This window comes from Triturus cristatus, chromosome 9 (genome assembly GCF_964204655.1).
Source record: "Triturus cristatus chromosome 9, aTriCri1.1, whole genome shotgun sequence".
NCBI lineage: Eukaryota > Metazoa > Chordata > Amphibia > Caudata > Salamandridae > Triturus > Triturus cristatus.
Window position 1 is genome coordinate 1,224,982,927 of NC_140592.1, and position 23,971 is coordinate 1,225,006,897.

General features: G+C 43.9%; 1 protein-coding gene across 2 annotated transcripts in view; it reads left to right on the forward strand.

The window, feature by feature from the left end:
- The window catches only part of GPR176 (G protein-coupled receptor 176), a 322,827-nt gene that overhangs the window by 14,824 nt on the left and 284,032 nt on the right, over positions 1 to 23,971 (forward strand). The window contains exon 1 of one of the 2 annotated variants that reach the window (XM_085628097.1): positions 18,457 to 18,648. The exons of the other annotated variant lie outside the window; for it this stretch is intronic. The gene's annotated coding sequence lies outside the window, so the exon portion shown is untranslated. Of the gene's footprint in view, positions 1 to 18,456; positions 18,649 to 23,971 lie in introns of those variants that run through there. 2 annotated transcript variants of the gene reach the window in all.

Sequence of the window (23,971 nt, forward strand, 5' to 3'; positions counted from 1 at the left end):
AAGGGATCGTGTGCTGTTAAAATGCAAATGTTTTTTGAGGAACCTACACTGAATCTTTTTGAAAGTGATAGTCACCAACACATAATGTTTTGACCTTGCATGAAAGCACAGGTATACCACTTTATAAACACTGCTCCATCTAACTCCAGGAGTAAAATAGATTATATAAAACACATGAGAAAACACGCCTGCGTGTGCAAACCTTAAGTAATAAAAGGTGTGTCCCTTTTATCCTGAATCTTGCAGTTATGGTTTAGAATTGGGAAACAGTTTTGGTTTTACTGTGTTTATCTGTTTCCATTAAGAAAAAGTGCGCGGAAGGTTACAATGTATAATGCAAGTGCCTCGCGAGGAGGGCCTTTAAGTATCGAGAGATCGGGCGATAAAAAGACAAATGCAATCTTTGGGATTGTTCTGTACTACGAGTGCCCTCTTGAAATCACTGCTCTTTTCAGAGCACTGGCCGTGGTCTCATATGATTTGCACGAATAATGGCGCGAACTATTTTCGTCCCAAAGAAGGAGTCATTATTTCTACCATGTTTGAATTACATTTAAATATATCAGAAATTACTTCATGCTCCGGGCAAAATTAAAGCCCTCCTGACTTCATCAATGGGGATTTTAAAGCAGTCGGGGCAAAAAATCACTTAATGAATGCCAAAATATATTAGTCAGCAAGAATATATGTCGTTACTACGCATTCCGATGCAACTCATGCCTTTACCACGCATGCGTTACAACGGAGTGTTTTTTCTACGCATAGCCTTTACCTCGATTTTTCCTTCACCACGCTTTTTTTTTATAGTTATACAAGTTGTCAGACTTTTCTTGGTGCTGGTTGAGTCTCTTTAGAAGCACATGAAAGATGCAAGTCCTCAGCCAGGTTTCCAGATGCAACAGTATTCCATCTTTCTTTGTCAGTGATCAGGGGCGTAGCTTGGTCAGTAAGATTGGGGGGCTGGGGGAGTTTCAGATTTCCCGACAATCACGCTGGCATACAATGTTAAAATACATTATACAACAAGCAGGGTGCATGAAAGGGGCTGAAGGGGCAGTGGAAAGGGAGAGGAATGCCGATTGGTAGGGGTACTATGTGAGAAAAAAAACAATATGTTGTAAAATAATCAATACTTTTTAGGACTTTCAAAACAGAGATGAGAGAGTGTATGTGTATTTGGCAGTGTGCGCATGCAAAAATCACAGGTGACATACGACACCTCACCATACCCAACTGAAAGCACCTGTACCAAATTATTGATCAGAAAATAAATTTGATAGAGGGGTGTGACACCCCAAACACCCCGCCCATCAAGCACCCCCCTGTCAATGATGCATTAAATATGTTGTTTTGGGGTGCTGCAATTTTCCGGTCATGGTCAGACGTATGTGATCCTTCTAGTTTGTCGCTGTTACACCAATTCCCGCTTCCTGCTAATAGTAATATTCTTACTTTGTTTTGTACTCCGAGGTCTGGTTGGGAAGAACCACAATTTCAGCATCCTTTTAAACTCCAGTCATTTTACAGTTGCTTGTATCTCCTTGCTGGAAGTAAATTCCATAGTTTGGCAGAGAAGGATGTACCAGTGACACTGGTGCAGTTACTCGTGGTGCCAACCTGGAGCATGGTGTCGTTTTCTGGGAGTATTTCTTGAGTTTCATATGTAAAAATATTGGTCCACTTACTGCCTTGTGCATTTTGCCTGTTGCCAGATCCCCTGGCAATAGGCGGCCAGTGTCAAGTATTTACAGCCGGGGAGATGCGCTCACAAACCTCAAGGTGCGGTAGTTGTCTTGTTGCTGCATTTGTAATATTTTGAGCATGTCTCATAACTGATAGTGATATTCCTTCATCTAGTTCATTGGCATAGGGGTACTACGATAAAATAATTGAGATGATGGTCCTGGACATGCTGAGGGAATTCAAAATGAACGAAGATGCACCAGAGTATTCTCATGGTGTGGGATGTGGATTTGGTCAGGTGTCTGACTTGAGTGAATACCTACGTTTCTTGCCCTTGGAGGAGGTTGTTCCTAGTTCTTGAGGCCACATTGTTATTAGGATATAGGTTTTCCATTCCCACAGGTCATGATTTCTTGGTTTTGAGCTGTGGAGTTTGAGGAGATTCTCAATCATCAAATGGTCGGTGGTTTTGAGCAAGCCTTGCCGGAGTTCACGGAGTACGCGGAACTCCGCGAAGTGCAAAAAAAACTCCGCTGCACAACACGGAGCTCCGCGAGTGGCCGAGTTTCTTTAGATAAATGCAGTTCGCTGTGATTTTCAGTGCCAGGTGCTTGTCCGCACTGTGCAATCATAACGAATGGCATCATGCACAGCGCAAGCGGGCACTGCTTCCTTTCTGCCGCTTGAGTAGATTTTTACTCGAACGGCAGCCTTCTCAACGCGAGAGGGTGGTTTCTCAACGCGAGCGGTCGCAAGCATACGCGACCACTTGTAATGAGAAATCTGACCACCCGCGTTGAAAAATCTCACCGAGAGGTTGATTTTCCACGTTCGGGCTTGCCAACTTGAAGTTGACAATCGCGAACGAGGACAAATCTTTCCGGGAGGTGAATTTTCCTTGCTCGCACTCGCCAACTTGACATTGATGAACGCGAGTGAGGGAAAAAACTCTGCTCTGTGGAGCGGAGTTTTTTAGAATTCCGCAAACTCCGCAAACTCTGCGAGCGTAGCGGAGTTCCCCACCCAGACTTAGTTTTGAGGCCAACATCTAACTTTGAGAGCACTCGAGGTCATTTGTATTATCCAGTTTGAGGATCATCCTGATGTCATCAGCATAGCTGTCTCATATGAGGTTGAAATAATTGATGAGTTCTGGGAGTGGTTTTTCATAGACATTGAACAAAAGTGATGACAAAATTGACCTTTTCCAAACTCCACTTTCAATGGTTGGCGGAGAAGACCTGCATAGAGATGATGCTCAACTATCATTAAGGTCAGAGCTGATCCAGTCAAGGGTATATCCCTTGGTCTACTCAGTAAGATTTATTGATGTGTGGTGTTGAATGATGCTGGTATGTTCAAGAAAATGAGGGCTACTGCTCCATCTTTATCCACTGTATTCTTCAGGCCGCCTCAAATGGACATCAGGCTGGATTCAGTGCCTCTTCCTGTCCAGAAGCCTTTTTTGGTGGTCAGAGACAAGGACTTTTCCTCCTGGTGTTTTGAGATCTGGGAGAAGCCTGCCCTTTCTATCAGTTTTCCAAGGAATGAGATGTTAGAACTAGGTCTGCAGCTGTTGGAATCTGTGAGTCCAAGTTATTTTTAATTGTTAGCTGTGTGCATGATGTCTTAAGTTCTGGAAGAAACACACCTCTGGTCGGGGACTCATTGTTGATATTCAGTGCTGGGATGGGTGCGTAGATTGGTAGTGGGATCTTTTATTAGCCCTGGGAGATAAGCATCTGAGGGGGCACCGGCTGACCCTCTCCATCTCGCTTGGTCATGGAATTACATGATAGTTGCTGTGAGGAGCACACTGTGGTAGTAGTTTTCTCCAGATAGGCAGTGTTCCCTGGGACCACTGGCTGCTCTTAAAAAATATTTACCCACCCATTCACAAAAGGGAAGATGTCACCTGAGGACCCCTTCCCGTTTGCGAGTGGTTTACCACCTTCTTGAAGTAGGTGATAAACTGCGAGTGTTTTGCGGCTGCAAATGCGGTCACAAAACAATAGTAAATGGCATTGAGTCCCAAATGTTATTTTACAAGTCAGTGACTCGCAAAATAGTGTTTTGTACATGCCGTGACCCTTTTTTGCAGTTACAAACGGGCCGATCTCCCGTTTGCGAGCACAAAAAAGGGTCGTACATCTGACCCCCTGTTTTTAGGAATGTTTTATGCAGTAGGCTGTTGGATATGTATCATGATCACTGAAGGGCACATATGTGTGCTTTTGTCTTTTTTTTACATCATCATTCATACAAGGCTTCCTCTGTTTGCCTTTTGTTGTCTTCGCATGTTCATGGAGACAACGTGAATGAAGGCAATCTACTTCTAGTCACTGCTTTTCTTTTGAGTTTATCTGTTTGTGTTTATGTTTATTTTGTAAGGTCCACTTCAAGGTTCTCCGTAGAGTTTTTCCCTTGTCACATTAGATATGAATTTGGTGAAAGGTTTTGTTAGAATATAAAGGTCCATCAAGATGAGGAAATTGTCATCCTTGGGACTGTGGCAATTTCGCCCTGGATTGCAGAAGACCAAGTGCAGTGTATGTCCAGCTGTGTGAGTCCAGTGTATGTCCAGCTGTGAGAGTCCAGTGTATGCCCAGCTGTGATAGTCCAGTGTATGTCCAACTATGACAGTCCAGTGGATGTCCAGCTGTGAGATTCCAGTGTAGGCCCAGCTATGTGAGTCCAGTATATGTCCAGCTGTGAGAGTCCAGTGTATGTCCCGCTGTGTGAGTCCAGTGTATGCCCATCTGTGGGAGTCCAGTGTTTGTCCAGCTTTGGGAGTCCTGTGTATGTCCAGATGTGAGAGTCCTGTGTATGCCCAGCTGTGAGATCCGTGTAAGCCCAGCTATGTGAGTCCAGTGTATGTCCAGCTGTGAGAGTCCAGTGTATATCCAGCTGTGAGAGTCCAGTGTATGCCCAGCTGTGTGAGGAGTCCAGTGTATGCCCAGCTGTGTGAATCCGGTGTAAGCCCAGCTGTTTGAGACCATTGTATGCCCAGCTGTGTGAGTCCAGTTTATGCCCAGCTGTGTGAATCCAGAGTGTATGTACAGAGGTGTGAGACCAGTGTATGCCCAGCTGTGTGAGTCCAGTGTATGTCCAGCTGTGAGAGTCCATTGTATGTCCACCTGTGTGAGTCCAGTGTATGCCCAGCTGTGAGAGTCCAGTGTATGCCCAACTATGTGAGTTCAGTGTATGTCCAGATGTGTGAGTTTAGTGTATGTCCATCTGTGTGGGTCTAGTGTATGTCCACCCATGTGAGTCCAGTGTATGTCCAGCTGTGAGAGTCCAGTGTATGCCCAACTATGTGAGTCCAGTGTATACCCAGATCTGTGAGTTTAATGTATGTCCATCTGTGTGGGTCCAGTGTATATCCAGCTGTGTGAGTCCAGTGTATGTCCAGCTGTGATAGTCCAGTGTATGTCCAGCTGTGTGGGTCCAGTATATATTCAGCTGTGTGAGTCTGTCCAGATGTGATTTATGAGAGATTGTATGTGGTTACTCCAGGGGTGATGTTATTAGGCTGTGGCATTTAGGGTTTGTCAGACCATGTGTTTAGGCCACAGAGGATTCATAAGTAAGGGTATATGATGGTGCGGTCGGACATGGGATCTAAAAAGGCACCATGAATGATTCTTTATTGTTCTTTATAGCATTAGGACATTGGGGGAAGGTTGGATCTGGTCAGTAGATCCACATCCTTGTATTTGTACTTCTTTCATTCTGGTAGTGGCTTTGTCATCCTTGAATAACACCATCCTCCTTGTTGTTGTGGTGGGTCTGTGTGAAGCATTGTATTATGGTGAAACTGCCTAGTGGTGAAAAAACATGAAAGGCATTAAAAACAAAACTGTTTGATTACTTTTTATCATGTGCTGATCTTAAAAAATTAGGTGACAGCGATAGAACGCCCTCTGGGGTAACATACATGTTTTATAATCTATAAACTGTGTAACTGCTCAACAAAGTCATATATTTATTGTTACCCAACTCAGTGGTGTTCAATTTATCGACCACAGAAGGATAAAAGGCCAAGTGGACCCACTGGAATTCCAACCTGTGAAAATGAGGTCAAACCGAGAATCCTTGAGTGGAGGACTTAGTCAACTGAGCCACTGGAACCAGCCATGCCATGGTTACCTTGTCTGTAGCACATTCACCAGGTGGTACCGGAAGAAAGCAACCAACGTTGAAGACACCTGGAGTCTACTGATGGTTGGTAGCGTGTCAATCCGAAGGCAGCTCCCGGTCTGCCTTCTCCTGCCATTCTTTTTGGATAGTTTTTAGGTAGTGTTTTTTTCAGTAAGGTGTTTTAGGACCCTGGCCCTTGAGGGAAGCAAAGAGCAAGGAATGTCTCAGGTGGAAGACTCACTTCCCTTGTCTCCTGTGCTGTATGCTTCTTCTGGTTGACTTTGTTGTCAGGACTGAGACATTCTTCCCTCCGTGTGTCGATCAAGGGGGATGAGCATTCTTTTCTTTTTGCTCGCCATGTCTCATGAGCTTTTCCAGGATTGTAGCTCAACAAGTGTAAATGCGCCCCCTGCTGGGAGAGCTGCCATTGAGAGGATTGCGGGTCTGTGGCAGGATTTCCAAGGTTTCCTCTTCGAGGTTCCTGTCGCTGGGGTGTTCGTCATTGCTGACCAGACTTGTTTTGCAGAAATGTTCTGTGTGCATGAGTAATTTTTCAAGCATTTGGACTGTCTGCCAGAAATACTGACTCATCAGCACAGAAGAGGACGGAAGCAGAAATGTTCTGAATTTCTGGTGCATCCCCATCCAATTTATTAAATTCCTGTGGTCCGTCTTTGTGTATATATTTAACAAAAATGTAGCCAGGAGGTAGCCTTCTTCGACCCAAGATTTGATGGTGATTATGGACCAAGTAGGACAATTAGGTCACATCTTAGATATAGGGGGGCAGATTTACAAGCCCCTTGCGCCACATTTGCATCACTTTTCCCATGTAAATAAGCCCCAGGGTGTGTAGAGTTTCTTGTGAGGTGATGACAGGATTTTGTGATGTATTTTGTGTGACCCCATTAGAACGTTCCCCCTCCCCAACCCCCTCCCCCCACCCCAGTCTTTCATTATCCTAATGTTGCTAAAAAGGGCTTATTTGGGTAGAAATACATTTTTATCAGTAAATGCAACCCCAACCACTGTGGTACGATTTAAATCTAGAGTGCGTGCTTCTCCAGACCAAACACTCTTAAAATATACTGCCTATTAGTATGGATGACGTGATTCCTACTGATATATGTAAATTAATGGAAAAACGAAAATTGAGAAACCACATGGAAGGGAACCAGATCACGGAAACCAATTTTAAGGCGAGACATGTGTAATGAAATACATATAAATCCCAAATTAAAGGAAAGAGTGTGAAGGAAATGTAATTTTAAGGTAACATTCATAATCACACACTCAGGTGAAGATTAGCCGTAGTTACCTTTTTTTTGCTTTCAGGGATAGGAGATGTTTAGGGGTAATGAGGAGTTTTTAGGGTGTTTAGGGTTCAGGGATGGATGGAGGTTAGGGGGTGGTGAGGATTTTATATGGTTTAGCTGGAGTTTAGGGGGGTGAGGGTTTTTTAGGGTTCACTGATTAGAGGATTTTGGGGCTGGTGAGGGTTATTTAGGGTTTACGGGTGGGTGGCGTGTAGGAGTGTTGAGAATTGTTAGGTTATATGGATGGGTGGGGTTTAGAACTGGTGTTTTTAAGGTTCAGTCATAGGAAGATTTTTAGGATGGTTATGGGTGTTGAGTGTCCAGGAATGGGTGGCATTTAGGGTGGTGTGGGGGTTTTAAGGGTTCATGTAAAGGTAGAGTTTATATATGGAAAGTGTTTTTAGGTTTCAGGTATGAGGGAGTTTAGGGATGTGAGAGGATTTTGGGTCATTAATGGGTAGTTTTCAGGGGTGGGGAGGGTTTTTTATAGGGTTTAGAGATGACTGGAATTTAGGGGTGGTGCAGGATTTTAAGAGAACAGGGAAGGGCGATTTAGCTCTAGGAAGGGATTTTTAGGGGTCAGAAATGGGTGGAGTTTAGGGGTAGTGTCTAAATTGGCCCGTCTTAGGGGAATTTGCCCCAAACCTTTTCATTTTTTCCTCCTAGTCTTTGCCGACTCTCACCACAGGCCCTTAGGAATCTGGGCTCCTTCCCACCGTACTTCAGAGGGAAGGTGTGCGCGGCCACCTCGCCTGCATTGGGTAGGGGGTGCTGCCCAATGGGTTTAGGTGCTGTACCTCTGTGCATTCCGTAAACAGGTACACCACATACCTGGGGCGGGTACAGCACTGGCTGGCAGTGGGACGCAGCACTGATTGTACCATTCACTGGATAGCCTGTCAACATTGTATTGGGCTGTCATAGCAGGACTGTGGGGCACCATTGCACCCCTGCCTAGGTTGACATCACTGATGCCTCAGCCAACCCTGGGTGGGTCGCCCCATGCCATGAGGGCACCCCCCAGGGAAACCCTGATGGGTGCAGCGGGTGGTAGTAGGCTGAAGGCCGGACGCGTACCTATGGATGTTACCTGACCAGGTGATGAGGAACCTCCCACGTGGGGCTTCCTCTGCCATGTAGTTTGGTTCTTCCCATGGGATTCTCCTGAGGGTGCTGATTTTCTACTGTGGCCTCAGAGCCCTGAGCACATCTTCGCTGTCAATGCAGTGGGGAAGTGCGCGCGCGTTGCTACACAGGGTAAGAAGAGGCACTGACACGATGCTCAGAAACATGGGCCGGTCTGCCAACGCAGACCAGGGAGTGCGCACTTGTACCTGGGGGTGTTAACTAGGCGCCCAGTCTGCCATTCCAGGCCAGGGTGTGCGCATCAGCCCCTAGGCTGCTTCGAATGCATGTCCAGCCTAGTGCGGCAGGCTGGAGGACGCGCCCTGGTGATGTGGTAATACCCCTGATGTGTGCAGCATTGCTCCTATCTGTATTTTTAGTGTTACTTACCATAGAGGTCTGGTTCTACACTGACATGGTCATTGTTAGTGCACAATTAATGCAGTGGATGGGATATGTGTAAGGCCTAGAAAGCAGGCTAACTTGTTTTTGTGCAGCTAATAAAATGTGTGATTGTACTGCCAAGGCTTGTTTAAGATTTGCGCTAACAAAGCGAAGAAGGCAACTTCCCATTCTCTGATACACACACTGTTCGTAAATGCACTAATACAGTAGCTGAAGTATGGCTTCAAGGGAAGGTGATCTTGTGTGTTCGATCTTATAGCAAGAAGGAAGAAAAGTAGCATTGAACTTCTGCAGAAATTCTGATCAAGAAGCAGTGTTCAAATATCCTGTAAATTCATACAGGTGCCAGGTACGTGCGGACCCCCTCACTCCATAGAAGACCATGCTTAAGAAAGGTGTATAAGATACCAATGAAGGTGCGGAATAGGACACACTGGCCAATTACTGGAGGTGATACTGAAATATGACATCAGCCCTTTTCATGACTTGGTGTGTTATAAAGAACTAATATCACCATGCTCTTAGCAGGCTGGTTTCAACCTATGTTTTGTTTTAGACAAACAGGACAGGGATGTGTGATAAAATATGATGAGATCTTGCTTAACCTTTACCCTACTTTGTACAGTATTTGTTGAATTTTTTATAAGATTTACAATCATCCTACTGCATGTGATTTTTAGACAAATAGTATATGATCAATAACCATATAGTGCAAAATACCAATGAAGGTTGGAGGCGGGAGGGGTGAAAAGACTTTATTTGCTGTAACCGGAATGACTGATTGTCTGGACTGCGTCACAAGGATTCTGGAATCAAGAACTCCTACAAAGTGGGCGGAGTCATGCATAACTGGAGTCGTGCCATTGGTTGCCAAGATGTATAACCCTAAGTGCATGGTAGGGCACCAAGGATCTAAAGAGAAGATCACACACACAGCCTTGGATTGCTTAAACTTGGAAGTTTGCTGCATTCACACCCCCCCCCCCCCCCCTGGGGCCAATTTATCATTTGGGGGATAGAGGTTTGGCAGTCATTGCGATGGAGTCCTTTACTCTGTCACCTTGACTTCTCATCCGCTCTCCAAACTATGAAATGACCACCAAGCCGGAAGTCATTTCTTACAGCATTGCCAGGATCCACATTCATGGTGGTTCCTGTCAAAGCTTTTTGCAGTTTGATGCACAGCTCCTTCAAGCACGACAGAGCCGTATGACAAACTGTTTTCTTTTATATATATATATACGTATATATATATATATATATATATATATATATATATATATATATATATATATATATATATATATATATGCTCGATATTCCTTCAACCACCTTCCCAGTTCCTGGAGCTTCGGCGAAGGATCACAGCACCACAACCAGCAGGTAATTCCAAAAGTGTTTTATTTAAACCAAAGTGACATAAACAGTAGAGGACGATCTACGTGTTTTGGCTCCCAGCCTTCTACTGTACCATATAGTCCTGGAGCCTAGAGTGTCTTTTTTAAAGTGCTAGTGCAGTTACCCATGTTGGAAGTGAAGACAGACTAGACAAAAAGGTATCCATCCAATTAAAAACATATTCCTTATAAATACATTAATCCATTGCTTTTGATTTGAGGCAGCTTGATAAATTCATTATACTGATTATAAAATGAATTTTAAAAATAGTGAATTTTGGTTAGTGGGAGTTTTTTAAATTGTATATTCTTACCATATATCTCAGTATATGTAATACAGTCCATACAACAGTGATAGCTGTTTCATATGAATAAACATATATAGGCGATATGTTTTTGACAGTCATTCTCCATTTTGTGACCCTTTTCACTGTAAAGTACATTTTAATTTTTGATTTTTGATTTTAAAGTCCAAAAGTTATGTACATATTTCATTATGTTCATTATGTTGGTAAAGTGACATTAATACCCTAAATCTAATTCAAAAGACGATTCAAAGGACGATTAACTGCAAAGTACATAATTAATAACCTGAACCTTCAATAACAGTTGGATAAAAAAATCACGACTAGGTTCCAAAATGTATCAGTCATACCACCTAAAAGGATACATTTGTTATAGTCCTCAACTATAAAGGCATTTAAAAGGATTATAGTTTGTTGAACATACTGAAAAAACAATGTTCTTAATATTCTTTCTCCCATCTATTCCATGTATATCAAAAAGCAAATTTTAGCAGCAATGATGATATCTTCCAGATATTTTGTTATCCCTGGATTCCCATGTCCCCTCAATTATTTAATTTCTTGCCATAAACTTCATCAGTCAGTTCTTATCTTCCTTCCTTCTTCATCACAGATGAACTTGTAGTTCAGCATCTAATTTTTGTCCTGACGGGTTCTCAGTACCAATGACTAAAATTGTTCTAGACTCAGTTCTATGTAGATTGAGAGTCCTGTTGCCTCCTCTTTCTTTTTTTTTTACGATCTTGATTCCTGAGTATTTCAGTTGTTTTCAATCACTAGAATTAAATTCATGGAAGTGTTTAGCCATTGGATACGGGAAATCTTTGTTTTTTATGGCTCGTAGGTGTTGTAAAATTCGTAACTTTAATTTATTGATGTTGCTCCCTACGTACAATTTTTTGCACGGGCACTCCAGAAGATATACAACAAATTTTGATTCACATATGATGTGATCCACAATTTTCTCAGTTTGACCATTTTGGAGCTGGTATGTAGTCATGTTTTTACCGTGATCACAAGCTCTGCACTTGGAGCATTTCCAGAATCCCGGAATGTTGAGCCATGATGATATAACGTCTTTTTTGGACTCAAAGTGACTCTGTGTGAGTATGTCTCCCAAAGATGCTGTTTTTGTGTACGCAATATTGGGTTGGGGAGACAATACCCTTTGGATAGTTTCATCTAACATTAAAATGCTACAGTGCCTCCGAATGATCCTTTTCAATTCATTGCTTTGATTGTTAAAGTCAATGATTAGTCTGGTCGTAGTCTCATTTCTTTTTTTGCATCTCTCTGGATTCTCTTTATTTGTTTGTAATAGATCTGCTCTTGTTGCTGCAGTGACTCTGTTTCTAGCGGTGGTTATTACCTCCAGGGGGTATCCTTTTTGTAAGAAGCGCTCACTCATATTTTTTAATTGTAGGTTCAGGTCAAATGTTTCAGAGCAGTTCCTTTTTGCTCGCAGCATTTCCCCGTAGGGAATGCTCCATTTAAGATTTTGTGGGTGCCCACTGTTCGCATGCATGATGCTGTTGCAGGCGGTGGGCTTCCTGTGCATTTTTGTGCATATCCTTTGACCTTGAATAAAAACTTCTACATCCAGGAAAATAATGTTCGCTGAACTTACAGTGAATGTAAAGGTTAGATTGTACTTGTTGGTATTGAGAGAGTTTAGGAAGTTCTGGAGGTCGTTACAATTACCTTCCCAAATGATGAAAAGGTCATCTATGAATCTCGACCAGAATTTAATGTTCCCAGATTTTTCATTCCTCAATACTTCTGTCTCCCATACAACCATCAGTAAGTTAGCATAAGTTAGCGCAAACGATGTCCCCATAGCAGTTCCTTGCTTTTGGATAAAAAGGTCACCTTTGAATAAAAAACATTGTGTGTTAAACAATATGTGAGCATTTCTATTAACATATCCGAGTGCTCGAGATGGCTTATGGACCTTGTTTGTAAAAATTGCTTCACCGCTGCAATTCCATCAGAGTGGGGGAGGGAAGTGTAAAGTGACGAGACATCAATTGAGGCCATGATATAGTTGTTTTTCCAATAATTTTTCTAATTTTTTTTCAAAAAGTCCATCGTATCCTTTAGATAGGACGGAAGTGCTGTAACATTGCTCATGGGGAAGATGTCAATGAATCGAGATGTTGATTCTAGCTGAGAACCGATGGAACTCACTGTCGGTCTTCCCGGTGGATTTTGAGTTGATTTATGCACTTTAGGGAGAAAGTAAATAGTTGCGGTGATTGTATGATCAGTTTTTAAATATAAGAATTCTTCCAGATCAATAAGGTTCTTATCTTTCCATACCAGTAATTTATGATGGTATTCCTCCGTCCAGGTCGTCATTGGATTTATTTTCATTTTTTCATAATGATATTATGACGCTTAGCCTCAGCCGCAGGAGTCAGTTGTAACGGGGCCACTACCTGTTCCATGGGTACTTGCTGCTGCCTATTCAGGGACATTTGCTGATACTAATATTTTCTTCGTTGCTGCTAGTTCACTGACCGGATTTCGGTCTTTTACTGTGTTTATTGTGTCTTTTACTGTGTTTACTGTGTTTTTATCTGCACTCTGAACCGCATACCCTCATTTAAAATCAGAATTCACTCACCTGCCGCTTGAGCAGGATCTTTCTCTCTCTCTCTTCCTAGTCACGAGCGCCATCTTGGATCGGTCTAGATCCTATACTTTGAGCGCCATCTTGGATCGGTCTAGATCCTAAACTTTGAGCGCCATCTTGTAACATGCATTTACGCTCTCAGACGGGGAGACTATAAAACACAGAGTCATGCAAGCGCGCAGCGGGCGCGCGCAGCGGGCGCGCCGGAGGCGCGCCAGTGGCAAGCCCGTCTGCGCCCGTCTGCGCCCGTCCGCGACCGAACTCGGCCCAGGGCCATAACTTCTGGCCCTCCACTATGCTATTCTTCCCTGCAACTAAGACAGTTGAACCCTGGCCATTCCGACCGACATTGCATTACTCGGCTTCCCTCCACTGCAGTGGGCGTTACCCCCACCCCTTGCCCTGGGTGTCAATACCAACTTCCGCAACCTCATCTTCCTGGCTCCTCAGCCTTAGACCCCCCTAGCAATATACCTTTTCATGAATTGCATATCACTCAGCCCCATGGTTATCGAGCAGCGCTCATTAATACGCGCTCCCTTCCCTGTCACAGCCTACAGATCAGCGAGTTTATTCTCGCCCATGATCTTGATTTCCTTTTTGCCACTGAAACCTGGGGAGATGCTGGTTCAGGACCAGACTTTTGTCTGGCAACCCCTGATGGCTATAGTGTCGCTAGGCATGATAGACATATAGGAAGAGGTGGCGGACTTGCTATCATTTACAAGAATCTCTATCGCACTACACTCGATCTCATACAGTCCATTAACTGTGAAGCAGCCACCTTTGCTATTAATATTAATCACATACAAGCCCTCAAGGGAATTTTGCTATACCGACCTCCTGGGCCCCGAAATTCTTTCCTTGCCACACTCTCTGATTTCAATGATCTTATCATAAGTTCGCCGGAATACATGATCTTAGGTGATTTTAACTTCCCTCTGGAAGAACAGGGCAACCACGAAACCACTCAACTCACTGATGATCTCCTAACCTTAGGACTTCAACAATTGGTGAAGGGAACTACACACCAGGCGGGGCACATATTAGATGGTCTGTTTACCAATAACTCAGACATCTTTGTACAGGATATTCTTCCTCTCACCTGGTCAGATCACAGGGCCATTATCTTTGGGATCCATACACGGCACGCTAACCCTCCCCATTCCAGGCCACGAACTAGGTTAGGGACCCGTGCTTGGAAAAATGCGGATATCCATCAGATGGCAGATATCCTGACACTATCCTTTCCTATGGGGATAGCCAATCCTGTCTTCTCAGCCTCCGACTTCCAAGACTGGATTCGGAATGCTGCTGATCAGGTGGCGCCGGAGAAGTTTACGCGACCTAACAGATTATCCCATTCGGCGGTTTGGTATACCGAAGAGCTTAGGCTCCACCGACAACATTGCAGGAACTTAGAAAGGCGCTGGAGGAAATTTTACTGCCCCATAGCCAAGCATTCCTACAAAGACGCCCTGACAATATACAAAAAGGCTATCATTGCCCGAAAAAGTGCATTTTTCTCGGCTCAAATCGAGAATGCCAGCAACTCTGCTAGAGAGAGCTGTTTTCAGTGGTCACCACTCTGTCCACCCCCTCCACGGGACCTGGGGTCGAACCCTCTCAGTCTCTCTGTAATGCTCTGTCCAGATTTTTCACCACTAAGGTAGCAGATATATACTCATCCTTTGCAGGGAACGCAGAGACAAGATCCAGAGTCTGCAGTGATGTAGAACCCGCCACCGATCATGATCCCTTCTCTTCCTTTGCTCCCATTACGCAAGATCAAATCAGCAGACTTATCTTTACTACCAAGTCTGGCTCCCCCTTAGACCCCTGCCCTCCTTCAGTGATGGCTAACCTTAGCGAGGTGATCTCTTATCCACTTATGAAAATCTGTGACACCGCATTTCAAACTGGTCACTATCCAGATCTTTGGAAGAAGGCCGTGATCAAACCTCTCCTGAAGAAACCCTCCCTGGACCCCACAGCTCTGGCTAGCTATAGACCAATAGCGTGTCTCCCCTTTCCTGCCAAAATATGCGAATCGCTGATGAATAAACAACTCTCAGAGTTCATCGATACTCACCAACTTCTCGACGAAACGCAGTTTGGCTTTAGGAAAGGTCATGGAACTGAGACCGCTTTAATAAAAGCTTCAGATGAGATTAGAGCCATTATGGACCAGGGAGGTGCGGCTGTCCTGATTCTGCTGGATTTGTCCACAGCCTTTGACACGGTCGACCATGATATTCTGGTCGACCGTGTCACAGCCCTGGGGATAAACGGTATGGCTAGAAATCTCATTTCATCTTTTCTTGCCTACCGTACCCAGACAGTGAAGTTGGGTAACTTCTATTCTCCTGTCTCTGCACTCCCCTGTGGAGTCCCACAGGGCTCCTCGCTAAGTCCAACGCTATTTAATATCTATGTAGCAGACTTAGCGAGGGTAATAAAGGCCCATGGGCTGCGACTTACATCCTACGCAGATGACACCCAACTGGTTCTGGCAATACACAAGGACGGCCCAGCGGTGGCAGCTAATTTCCAAAGCGCCATGCTTGCTGTCAGTACCTGGATGTCCTCCAACTGTCTGAGGCTTAACTCGGACAAAACTGAGGTCATGACCTTTGGTAATCTCTCCCCGGTTTGGTCTTCTGCCTGGTGGCCTGACCAGCTGGGCCTTCCTCCTGTCCCAGTTGATAAGGCCAGAAACCTGGGAGTCATTTTTGACAGCAAGCTGTCATTCAACCTTCATGTCAACAAGGTTGTGTCATCTGCGTTCTTTATTCTAAAGAAAATTAGGAAAATACTGCCTTACCTTCCCACCTCAGCTGGGAAGACCCTGGTCTCCACCCTAGTGTTTTCTAAAATCGATTATGGGAACGCCCTCTTCCTTAATACTCAGAAACTCGTTCTATCCAAGTTGCAGTCCATACAAAATGCTGCTGCAAGAATTCTTCTTGACATCCCCCGCAGCCAGCCAACTACTCCAACCATTTGTCACCTGCATTGGCTAAGAGTAGAGGGCCGCATTAAATTCAAGGCCCTCTGCATTGCCTATAAGGCAGTGCATGGCGTCGGTCCAAAGTTTCTGATTGAAGCATTCCAGTTGTATAGCCCCAAGAGACAGCCGAGATCCGCCAACTCCTGCCTGCTTCCGTTACCTCGCACCAGAACGGCAACCTGGGGAGACAGGCGCTTCCTGGTTGCCACACCTAAACTCTGGAACCTTTTGCCACTCACCATAAAAACTGCCCCCAATTTGATAAGTTTTCGTAGGCTCTTAAAGACATGGCTGTTCAATCAGTAATCCTGCGGCTTGGTCTCTCGTTTTTGTCACATGCGCCGAGACACCTTCGGGTATTTGTTTGCGCAATAAAAATCGCGAAATAAATAAATAAATAAATAAATATTTATTGGCTAGTTGTCTATTGGCTTCTTTTATATAGCTCTCACGATTTTGGATGACAATGTTTCCACCCTTATCTGAGGCTTTTAATATTATGCTTTGGTCTTCTCTTAGTTCTTTTAATGCTTTGTGTTCCTCTAATGTTAAATTCCATGATTTCTTTTTTGTTCTATTTGTGTTTTTCTTTTGGTTGGTATTGCCAGGGTTGTTAATTGACATTTTATTGATTTCCTTCACCATAATCTCATGGAATAAGTCAATCTTATTGCCCGGGGGGGGGGGGGGGGCTTGTGGACAAAAAGTTGAATTTGGTTTTCAACCACCTCTGCCACCTCAATTTGTTCCAGACCTCATCATATGGCAAAATTCTAGATTGGTGTCTTGAGAGGATTGATTTTGTTCTACACTTGTTTCTGACCCAGTTTGCAAAGATGTTGCAGCTCTCAGGGTGGGAATGTCATTTAAGCTCAAAGGTGATATCTCCTGGCTCGAGTTTCTTCGATGTCTAGTTACAAGTGATTTTTCTTCAAAGTATTTTTTGAGTTTAACTTTCCGACAGAATTTGTAGAGGTCGATGCGTAAATTTGGTGTGTTGATATCTTTAATGGGGCAAAATGTCAGTCCTTTATTAAGCAATGATGTTTGCGCTTTGCTTAAGACTTTATTTGAGATGTTTATAACTAGGTTGTTCTTAAGGAGGTTTTTCTTTAATTTGGCTTTGTCCTTCCTCTTCCTTTTTTGGGTTTTGCCCCCTCTTCTTTGTCTTCGGTTTGGGGTTTTGATTGTCCCCTCCCCTACGTTGATCCTCATCCTCTTCCTGTTTTTCGCGTGATCATTTGCATCAGGTGCATTTCCCCGGAAAAATCCAAACTCTATATACTTGGCTCTTCATCTGCGGAGCTTAAATCTGAGCTATCTATTGTTCCAGTTGTTTCATACCCGGCACATTTATCCATAACTACACGATTTCTGTACATATCGTATTACCTTGCGAAAGTGTATATCCGACCATTTGTGTAGTCCAATCTGTCTCTGTTAAATTTGCTAGCTTTACGCTTTTCAACATCTGCCTTATGTTTATTAATTTTCTTTTCCATGGTGTCAATTAATTCTTTATTCTCATCATTCATAGTATATTGATTCAATTCATCCTCCAATTCTTTGATGGTGCTGATTAATTTCTATAATTTCCGTTCAGCATGTGAGATCAAGGTGTTTATCAGTCTAAAGGAGCATTAATTTGTGTCCATTTGCCACTGTTTAATCAGGTCTGCATCCAGGTCATTCAGGGTGGGCATAATTCAAATCCGTGGTCCCCTAGGGATTCTTTTAAACTCGATGTACTTCTCTAAAGTTGCCTTTTCCCACCATTTATTCACTTCCTGGATGCAAGTTTGTTGTAATTCCCTGATGACACATGAGATAGTTCTCTTTTTTCTCTCTCCAGTAGCTTCTCGAGTTTTTGTGCTGTCTGATGACACTGAATCATCATTTAGAAGATCACTCGTTCTTTGTGCTCTATTTTTGCCTCTTTCAGCCATAACGGATCATTTTTCTTCTCTATGGATTGATACGATTGTTTTCTTATCCGTTCGTGTTACTATGGTTAATACGGTGATATATATGTATCTTTATAATGGATGCCGGTGTTACTTGATCAAAAAATCGTTTTGGTCAATTCTGAGTGTATGTCTGGCAAAGTAAGATGTAATCTTTTAAAATGTCTGCTACGAAAGTTCTTTGTCAACTTTTGTCCCCCTTAGGCAAACAGGTGCTGATGTGGTTTGCTTATGAGTGGGTATATTTCCTATCCGGAGCATAAAGGAAAGTCTTGGCTCCTCAGTTACCCAGATAAAACCTGGCACAACAGAAAATGAAAGGTTTTCGAATACCGGGTTCGGCGGCCGCCACGACCCGGAAACCGCTTCCGCTGCGTCCTGAGTCACAAGTCGTTCGCTTCTCCCCGCCCTTCCACTCACCCTCGATCTTCCACTGGCCGCCGCGTTTATCTGTTCCAGGCGCGGTACCACGCAGTTGCAGACAGAAGTATCGGCGATTCTCAAAAACTCTTTCCGTTCCCATTGACTGCAGTTTTTCGTCACTTTACTTCATTCCCAGGTGCTTGTGATATGCAGAACAGCCACTGCATGGATATGCTCGATATTCCTTCAACCACCTTCCCAGTTCCTGGAGCTTCGGCGAAGGATCACAGCACCACAACCGGCAGGTAATTCCAAAAGTGTTTTATTTACACCAAAGTGACATAAACGGTAGAGGACGGTCTACGCGTTTCGGCTCCCAGCCTTCTACTGGACCATAGAGTCCTGGAGCCTAAAGTGTCTTTTTTAAAGTGCTAGTGCAGTTACCCATGTTGAAAGTGAAGACAGACTAGACAAAAAGGTATCAATTCAATTAAAAACGTATTCCTTATAAATACATTAATCCATTGCTTTTGATTTGAGGCAGCTTGATAAATTCATTATACTGATTATAAAGTACAAGTGAATTTTAGGAATAGTGAATTTTGGCTAGTGGGAGGTTTTTAAATTGTATATTCTTACCATATATCTCAGTATATGTAATACAGTCTATACATCAGTGATAGCTGTTTCGTATGAATAAACATATAGAGGCAACATGTTTTTGACAGTCATTCTCGATTTTGTGAACCTTTTCATCGTAAAGTACATTTTAATTTTAGATTTTTTATTTTAAAGTCCAACAGTTATGTACATATTTCATTATGTTCATTATGTTCATTATGTTGGTATATATATATATATTTTTTAAATAAAATGCTTGCCTCGCTATGTAAATCCTCTTCCAACGGCAAGGGGAGCAAGTAGCAGTTTTCACTGGCCCTTACCACCAGGAAGTGGCGTAACATAGGCCACCGCAGCCCCTGCGGTGCAGGGGGACCCCTGAGCTCTAGGGGGCTCCACTCAGCATAGTACTCTGGCCTGAGAGCTCCTGACTGAGTCTGGAGGAGGGCACCGCAATGTAGTTTTTTGGAGGCCCCCGCAAGTTTCGTTACGTTAATGACGCCAGGGTCTTACTGGCGGTAACGAGCAGTTAGGACCATCCATCTAAATTAGGTGGGCGGAATTTAGAGATCCATCTCTGGCGATCCTTACTCTGTCAGGCTGTCAGAGGGTTTAATAATCACGGTGGAGGTGGAGTAGTCTCAGGCCACCCACCCACATTTAAATTGGGCAGGTGGACCACAGTGTGAATACTCCCTCGCTGTTGCAGCAGAGTATCCATCCCGCCAAGATATAAATCGGGCACTCTGTCACCGAAAGCCAACTCAGAAAGTGGTGCCCAGAGTGAACCGACAGTGCCTCTGTCTGAGATGGACGGTACGAGTGCACTGAGTCCCATGCACATCAATATTAATTTAATTACAGAAAAGAACAGAAAAATAAAAAGATACAAATGTCCACATCTTTCCTGGATCAGCGTATCCCTGATTCACAGACCGTTGTAACTCTGAATCTGCACCTGACGGTTTACTACCTCGCATGGGTGTAGATGTGTGACATTTGGAATTCTGTAGACTTTTCCAGGTTATGCCTGGAAGCCTGCATTAGTCACAACTTTCCAGGTGTCATCTGAAAAAAGTTTTGAAAAGTCCATATTCAAAGGTGAAAATATACACACGCATATTTCAAGATTGGAGAAAAAAAAAGTTTAGATAGGCCTGGGTGGATTTAGGCGACCCAAAAACTCCACTGTGCTATGCGGAGTTCCACAAGCGGTGCAGTGCATTAGGTCGCATCGTTTTCGCTGATTTTTAGCGCTGGGTGTGTTTCTCGCACTGAAGAATCAGCCCGAACGGCACCATGCGCAGCGCAAGAGTGTGCTGCTTCTGTCTGTCACTCGAGTAGATTTTCTGGTCGAGCAGCAGTGTTCTCAACACGAACGTATTGTTTCTCAATGCCAGCGGTCACGACCATCATCTCACTGGGCGGTGGTGTACTGTTGGATTTTCTTTTTTCGTGCTCGCCAACTTAACATTGGCGAGCGTGAGCGAGGAAAAATCTCCGCTCTGCTTTGCGGAATGGAGTTTTTCAGAACTCTGCGTGGTCCGCTGAGCTCTGAAAACTCCCCAAACTCCACGAACAGAGCACAGTTCACCGCCCAGACCTAGTTTTAGGGTTTTTCCCTTTTCCTTTCTAACCAGGAAATATTTCCTTCTCTTTTCAAATATCTGAACATTTCCAAAAAGAAAAGGGTCCTGATTTGTTTGTGGCCACAGACTACTAGTTCTCTCCCACCCTGGACCCACCACGTTCTCTCGCTTCCCACAGAAGATTCATTCACACTGACACCATGTTAGTAAATCCTTTTATGAGTGCAAAAACGAACTTTGTGAAATGTTGATTAGTTTTACACCTATAAAGGAAAGCTTTTCTATGTGTAAGTCAAACGTTCCGCAGACAAACAGCTTTGTGAACCTTAGGCTTCTAAAATGGGAGTAGTTGTCCAATGTGCTTGAGTACCAAAGAGAGTCATCTATATGACGACATTTCACTTTACACCTGCAATACTTGGAAATTTACGTCAGTCCCAAAAAGTAGTGCAAGCTGCACATGTATAAGCGTAAATTACTAATTGTTAAAATATTTATACCGTTGAATGATATGGTTTAATAAGAAACCTTTTATTCCACCAGACATGCAGTTCTCTCATTATTTTATTTTCCAATGCATGTTAATCTCTCATTTTATATTGCATTTGTTCATGTTTTTATTCTTTAAGAACCAGGCTAATTTTGCTAAGGGTTCAGCTGAACGCGGGTGAGGGCCCTGCCCTAGAAACATGGAAACATTTTGAAATAAATGAAACATGCACTTTTGGTGGGCAACTCTGAGATGACTCACAACAGAGCTGTGGAACTTGCAAACCCTTTGACCGTGTGCGGAATAATGTCATATGGGCTGGGGGGCGCCTCCAGATGCGTGGCAGGGGCACACTCACCCACCCAGTGCTCTTTCAGACAATCTGCCGAGGGCAGGGTCGTGTGCACTAGTGACACGGAAATGAAAAGTCACACGAGTGACACGAGTGGGTGGGGAAATATTGAAAGCGCACAACTACGACGAAAGTTTTATATATATATAAAAAAAATAGTGCGTTTCAACGTTATTTGCTTATTGACTTCAACATTCACTGCTGACATCTGGTGTGGACGTGTTGAATTTCGTGATCGTCGACTCTGCCGTTCAGCCTTCTGAGGTTGATAAATTGGCATTGTTAGGTAATAGTAACACTTGTTAATTACAGCGCGTAAACACCTCAAAGTCTGCAGTATTTGGGGTTTATAAAAATATGACATTAATACTATTACAGTGAAGATGTTTGCAGATTTGGGGCTAGAGTGAATGCTGAAATGACTCGAAAGGTATGAAATTGTACAGTGGAATGATGAACAGTTTATTGAATTTCTGAGCGCCGAGATCTGTACGGGGATTATAGCCTCGTGGATCATTTCGTGTTTTTTGGGAAAAGCGAAGAATAGATTTGAAATGTGGCTCTGATTAGATAGTGCCGATGCCTTACAGCGCGAGAGCACAGGCTGAGTATGAAATTAATAATAAGAATAACTCGTCTTTTATATAGCACTTCAGACCACATTCCGGATGCGTCTAAGCGCTGTTACTGTTACTTAATTAAATGGTAATTAATCCACCAACTTTGGAACCTCAGCTTTATCGGCAGTTGAAATTGCGACCCACAAGTCACTGCAGATGTCAGCAACGAGTGTTCAAATCAAAGGCCTACAATTAAGGGGAAACATCCTTTACCACGATGGCGTTACAACGAGGAACATTTACTACGCAACACTTACCTCGTAGACGTCTTCACCACGCGTTCTTCTTCCACGATCGTCTTTACCACGCAAGTCTTCTTCCATCTTCATCGTATTCTACGTTGCTACGTCCTGCGTTAACGTCAGTAGTGTAGTCCTTTTTTATTTTCTAAGGTGTGTTTTCAGCTTGTTGAAGACGTGAGTTAAAGGCAAAAATAAGAAAGAAAGGGGGCTTGGGGGGTCTCCCCCCCAAAAAAAGAGAAAAGAAGGGAGAGGGGGGGGGGGGGGGGGGGGTTCCCCCCCCCCAAAAAAAATAAAAATAAAAAATAACGTGGGGAAGTAGAGGAAATCGACGTCGTTTTAAGTGAAAGGAAATGACGTATAACGTCAGTCATGAAGGAAGGACGAAGAGACGACGTGAAGAGGTAAGGGAAATAAAAATTTAAAATATATATATATTAATTGAGGGTAACGGGCAGGGGTAATTATAAAAAGTATTGGGGGAAGGGTACAGGGGAGGGGTATAACTTTTACCAAGAGTATTCCATTACCATGCAAGTATGCATAGTAAAGGAATATTAGTGGTAAAGATTATGCGAGGAAAAATCATTCTGTTGTAACGCATGCGTGGTAAAGGCATGCGTTGCAACGGAATTCGTTGTAATGACATACATTCACAATTAAAGCCTATCTTTGTTCAGCATACCGAATCTTGTCTTTCTGGCTGAAAGGCAGACCTCCTCCATTGCCCTGTAAACCTGAGGAATGATGTACCTCCGCCCTCCTTTTCTACTGTTTAGATGAATATGACACATTACAACGCGCGCTAATACCATGCGTGTCATTACAACGCGGGTATTACTACGCATAGTCATTCACCACGACCTACCATTTACCACGAATATGCCTTTACCACGCATGCTATTACAACGCAAAGGCATGCGTGGTAAAGTTATACTTTTGATAGAAGTATCTAAGGTAAGTTACACTACCCTACCCTACCCTACCCTAAACCCTAATTTAGTACCCCTGCACAGCCCCCCCACCTGAGCCCCAATCCTTTCCTTTCCCTACCCTAAACCCTAAATCACTACCCCTGCATGACCCCCAACCCTCAGTCCTTTCCCTATCCTAAAACAACACCCCTGCACGACCCTGCCCCCAACCCCCAGTCCTCTCCCATCCCTAAAACACTACCCTGCACGAACTCCCATCCTACCCTAAACCCTACAACACAACCCCTGCATCACCCTCCCCCGACCCCCAGTCCTCTCCTTACACTAAAACACTACCCTGCACGACCCCCACGACCCTATCCTAAACCCTAAAACACTACTCCCGCACGACCCTTCCCCGACCCGCAGTCCTCTTCCTACCCTAAAACACTACCCTGCACAACCCGACCCTACCCTAAACCCTAAAACACTACCCTGCACGACTCTCCCCCGACCCCAGTCCTCTCCCTACCCTAAAACATTACCCTGCATAACACCCCCGACCCTACCCTAAAACACTACCCTGCACGACACCCCCATCCGACCCACTTTTACCCTAAAAAAGTAAACACCACCCCAGGCCCAATCCCCCTTACCTATCTCTTCTCGTGGTTCCTCTCTCTCCTCGTGGTTCCTCTCCCTCCCATGGTTCCTCTCTCTCCTCGTGGTTCCTCTCTCCTCGTGGTTCCTCTCTCTCCTCGTGGTTCCTATCTCTCCTCGTGGTTCCTATCTCTCCTCGTCGT